The sequence below is a fragment of the Pangasianodon hypophthalmus genome, chromosome 15 (assembly GCF_027358585.1).
Source record: "Pangasianodon hypophthalmus isolate fPanHyp1 chromosome 15, fPanHyp1.pri, whole genome shotgun sequence".
Taxonomy (NCBI): domain Eukaryota; kingdom Metazoa; phylum Chordata; class Actinopteri; order Siluriformes; family Pangasiidae; genus Pangasianodon; species Pangasianodon hypophthalmus.
Window position 1 is genome coordinate 11,377,172 of NC_069724.1, and position 6,000 is coordinate 11,383,171.

The following is a 6,000-nucleotide window of genomic DNA, read 5'->3' on the forward strand; positions in this document are numbered from 1 at the left end:
AGAGAAATAGATTTAATAATCATATATTTGGTTTTAGTGAAATATTATATTAGGGAATACTGATAAATTCAACTATTTCCAAGATATCTTCACTTAGTAAGATGTCATTGTTTGCAGTGTAGTTAGGAAAAGTTACTATAAACTGTATTATGGTTAAAAATAAGGTGCCAGAACATTTTAAGAACATAAAAATAAAAATAAGGTGCCAGTGCATGTAGGAAAAATTCACAGAAGCTCAGACTCCTTTTACCTAAAATCTTAGAAGGAGATTCCACAGAAATGGCCCACTTTTGTGCCATTCACAACTTTAGAAGACACACATTTTTAATGCAACCTTGGGGTAGTTCAGGCCACCCAACTATCTTTCTCGCCTCACATTGCTAACATGACTGGGTTATGCAGGTTTCTTCTTAACAACATCAGAAGGATCTGACCTTTCCTGTCCACTGAGGCCACTCAGGTGCTTGTTCAGTTCTTTGTCATCTCCAGATTGGACTACTGCAACTCGTTCCTCGCAGGTCTGCCTCTGTTCATAATCCAACCTTTAAAAACTAATCTAGAAGTAAGTTAGAATGTATGCACTATTAGATAATAATATTTAATATACTAATCATAATAAAGTTTTTTTAAAATATATTATCTATTATATAAAATATATATAATCATTTTCAGGGAAACTACCATAAAGGTATTTTATAGCAATGTAATTAGCATGGAATTATTGTTTGATGATAGATTGTGCCTTAAATGATTAAATAAAAATTAGTGTCATAAAGTGGTGGTAAACACTTACCAGTTTTATTGTGCAGATTGGGAAAACAATTGTGATTTATTTTGTACCGTCCCCTACAAAAGTATTGGAATAGCAAGGCCAATTCTTTTGCTTTTGTTATACGCTGAAGATGTTTGGCTTTGAGATCAAAACATGAATATGAGACGATAGGTCAGAATTTCAGTTTCATTTCCTGATATTTACATCTAGATGCGTTAAACAACTCACAACATGGCACCTTTTGTTTTAAACCACACATTTTTCAAGTGATCAAAAAGTTTGGAACATGTTTCTGTGGGCAGGTGTTTCTTGTTGCGCAGGCGTGCCCTGTTAGATTGATTGTTTAAACGATTAAAAGCTCTGAATATCTACTCTTGTTTAAACCCTGGATTTTGCCTGTGAAGACTGTATTTGTTGTTAAAAAGAATAAACCAAGATGAAGACCAGAGAGCTGTATAAGGGAGAAAAGCAAGTCATTTTGAAGCTGAGAAAAAAGGAAAAAAATTATCGGAGCCATTACACAAGCATTGGACACAACCAGTAAAACAATTTGGAATGACCTGAAAAAGAAAGAAACCACTGGTGTACTAACAACCAGGCATTGAACAAGGAACACAGCAGCAGTTGATGACAGAAACATTGTGAGAGCTGTGAAGAAAAATCCAAAAACAACAGTCAGTGACATCACCAACAACTTCCACAGGGCAGGGGTGAAGGTTTCACAATCCACCATTCGAAGAAGACTTCAAGTGCAGAAATATAGAGGCCATACCACAAGATGCAACGCACTCATCAGCAGCAAGATTCAGAAGGCCAGATTGGAATTCACAAAGAAATACAGAGATGAGCCACAAAAGTTCTGGAACCAAGATTAACCTCTACCAAAGTGATGGAAAGGCCAAAGTGTGGAGAAAAAAAAGGATCTTCTCACTTCAAAACATATGAGGTCATAGATCAAGCATGGTGGAGGTAGTGTCATGGCTGCTTCTGGAATGGGCGCACTAATCTTTATTGATGATGTAAATCATGATGGTAGCAGCAGAATGAATTCAGAAGTTTACAAAAACATTTTGTCTGGCAATTTACAGAGAAATTCATCCAGTCTAATTGGCAGGAACTTTACCATGCAGCAGGGCAATAACCCAAAACACACTGCCAACGTAACAAAGGAACTCATCAGGGATAAAAAGCGGAAGGATTTAGACTGGCCAAGTCACTCACCAGATAGAATTGGTCTTGCTGTTCCAGTACTTTCGGAGTGGACTGTATATTTCCTCATCCCACTGAAATTAATTTCTGGTTACACCCCTGCCAGCACAAAACACACGACTTGATTTAGACATGAGTGTGACTTACATCAAGTGCAGCACACAGCAGCACACATGGCGCTTTATGATAACTACACTTCTGATGGGGAAAAAGCTGCTGCTAATCGGTTTTAGTTAAGCACTGTGAAATGTGAGCCCACGCTCGCTGTACAATGGTGGTCACAATGTTATGGATCTGCTGTGAATTCTGGTTAGTATGAAAATGTTGAGCAGTCATGTCCTTCAGGCCATTTCACTATTAATTTTTCAATGTTTACAAATGAAATGAGGCTGCAGGCCGAATGTGGCCCACGGACCTTGTGTTTGACACTTGCTCTCGAATTCTCTCTCGAATTCTCAGGTATCCATAGAAATCAACGAAATAGATCAATTAAAAACTCTTCACTAAGCATTACATTGCATTACATTTTATAAATGACGACTTCACATCTAGTTTCTCAAGAGTGACTCTTTAGAAATAAATAAAACATAGTACATTGTGAAAATGGAGAAATGGCTGATCCGAGGTATTTAGATTTGAGCATAGCTTAGCACTAAAGTGATTTAGTTATCACTCCTACTGAGCTAGATTTAATTTCCAAAATCCTCCCAGGTTCTCTTGAATCCATATTTGCTTTTACGTGACATGCACAGAAAGAATATTAATGTGGAGAGGAGCATATTATGTATTTCGCCTGGATGATGCCAGAGCCGATTTGTAATTTCGCCATCATAACTAATGGCTGAAGAAATTGTTCAGGAAGGTGCGATTTTCACATTTATCTTGGGTACTGTTTTACTCACACTCTTTAAGGTGATAGACCTAATCTGTCTGTCCAGCATTTATTGCTAATTTAAAAGTGGAGCTCTACGGTCATAAATGTGGTTATTATGACTTAGTTAAAAAAACAGATCCCTAATCTCTCTCTCTGTCTCTCTATTTCTCACTGATGTATGCGTTTGACACGTCTTGAAAAAATATTTCTCTTTTCTGGATTTGTCAACATCCACTCACCGTTGACATAAGAGGGTTAACTCTCCTTGGGAAATATTGCAGGAACATGATGCTAAACATTATCTATACTCATTTTACAGTTACTCAAATCTGTTTTTGTTCTACTAAGAGTTTACACCAAAACAACATACCTTCTAATGAAGTGGCTCGCCTTTAATTTAATCATCTAAATTTGACTGTTTGTTGCTTTTTGTTATTCACTGAGTATGTAGCAGCTCAGATAAGATTGACACTGGAAACTCCTTCATAAATTGTAATAAAACACATTTTCGAAATTCATTTATGTGGAGTGTCCTCCATAAATGTCCCTGTTACTATAGAAACGCTGATATATTATAACAAGCGCATTAATATAAACCTGTGATCTGGAGCTGCACTACTGTCGAAGCTGCTGTTATAGAAAATTAATCAACACCTTCTGACCAATCAGAATCCAGAACTCAACAGCATTGTGGTATAATCTGAATTAGTGTCTATATTTGGAGGTGATGCATACTTTGGTATGAAATTCCAATAAAAATGATATGAGTAATGACATGCAGTCTGTCACACAGTTTGACAGGTTATTATCTGCTTAATTCATGCCTCTGTGATTGTCGTGTCAAACTGGATTGAAAGATCATCTTATTTCTGAACACTGCAGAAGAATCTTTATGTTTATATTATTAAGTTCGTACTTATGAAATGTATGGCTGGGAAAGATGATTATATGACATCAATAGGGTGATATATTAATAAAATATATAATAATAGTATTGTGTGTATTATCAGGCATTGCTCCATTATGACATATTGTAACAAGAAACTATTTTGTATCAAAATTTGTATCAGTTGTTTTGTTTAATTTTCACAAGCAAAACAAACAAACAAATAAATAAAACCATTGAAAAATTTTATATATGAAAATTGCACTTAAAGGTCTAAATTAAATCTAGCTGGCTTTTCGATTTAAAAAATGACCTTATGCTTTTATTATGAAGCTTTGCCGTGTTGCATCATTCTCACAACTAATTGATAATTTAATTGTTTGCATAACCACTGTATACATATTAATCCCATTTGATGTGAACAAAAGGTTCCAAGCTGTGATGGAATCTTATGCCGCATGTTGTTGATAGATTTTGCTCTTCTGCCACTTTAAAATTTGGAAGTGAAGGCATTCAGCAGACCTGCAGTTGGCTTGTTTAAAAAAAAACCCTGCTTATTTAGACACCTCGTCTCCCAATTTGGCTGAGATATATTCATTATCCTATCCTGGCTCACTTGATTAAAGAGTAAGCCTCCATGACTGTCACCTCCACCCAGCGTGACATCTCCTTTTCCGGGCCGGCCGTCTGAATGGCGAACCCTGCTGCTTCCCCGTTGCCTCTCGTGCATAGCTTGGATCATGTGACGGCGATTATTAATGGCTGCCGTCTCTCCGCCACTTGACACAGCGCTCCAGCTGTCAGTGGGCTTGTGGGCTGTATGATTCTGGCGCTGGTGTGGTGCCAGTCCTGGGCCTGACCCATCCGTCACTGTCACTGGCGTCTGGGTGATGAATGGGCCGGTGAGGTGCAGCATGGGGAGAGGCGCAGGACCTTGCTCCCTCGCTTGATCCTCTCTCAGAGCTGCCCATGCCAGCTGAGGCCCTCTGTGAAGCCCATGATGGAGCCCACAGTGAGGCTCACGGCAAAGCCCATGATGGAGCTCATGGTGATGCTCATGGTGAAGCCCACTGGTTAAGTCCACAGTGAGGTTGAAGTCTACAGTAAAGCTCAAGGCGCATGCCTACCCTTAGATTCAACTGCATGACAAGCCTGGGTCCAAATTTGTACAAATCATGATTGGCTGAATTAATGTGCTTTCTTTTTTTTTTTATCTGCTTTTTAAAGGGATAGTTTTCAGAAAATACATCACTGAATCTCTCCGCAACACATGACCTGAGAGCTGCTAATGATCACCTTATGGAAATGCCCTCTGTAAAATACAAATTGGAGTGAAATTAAGCAGTCAAGCTTGGCACACTCTTTTAAAAAGCCTTTAAAAAATGTTTACTACGATTACTTTTTAATCATGTCATTTTAACAACACTTGTACAGCACTATGAGCTACCATGTGTATGATAAGTGCTCTATAAAAAAGTTTCTTGTTCTCATTCTACTTCTTCTTCATCTTCTTACGAATTCATTTATGATCCTAAACTGTCTGTGTGGATTTTGCATGTTCTCTCCATGTTTAAGTGGGTTTCCTCTGGGTTTCTCCGGTTTCTTCCCACCTCCCAAAAACATGCCAGTAGGTGAATTGGTTATGCTAAATTTTCCCCATGAAAATGACTGAATGAGTGAATGAGTTTGTGAATGTGTGTGTGCATGGTGCTCTGCAATGGACTGGCATCCCATCCAGGATGTAGTCTTGCCTCACACCCTGTGTTCCTAGGATAAACTCTGGATCCATTGCGAACCTGCCCAGGATTATGAATGAATGATCATTTCTAGACTCTAAGAGGCGTGGGCTATGGGGGGGTGGAGTCATACCAAACTGAAGAAAAAAGTGATCCTGGTTGTCCAAAGATGGCGGCTTCCATAAGGTTCTGGTGTTGAGCAACACACTGAAGAACTGAATGTGGTTTGAGCAACATCTAGGCTGATCAACTGCTTTTCACACACACACACCCTATTACCTCCCTGCTCTCTCTCTCACATGCACAAACCCAAAAGACCCTATGCTAATATAATTGTATCACTAATTATGCATTTAATTCAGTTATAAGGAGCGAACAGCTCCCTCAGTGACAGCTTTCGCTGCTAAAAAGCAATTCATTCCTGAGATAAAGAAATCTAATTAGCAGGAAACGCTTAGTTGAGAAATCCTTTTTCGGATAATCCTATTTGCTGGCATTAACATCCCAGCTGTGGCTGATGTTT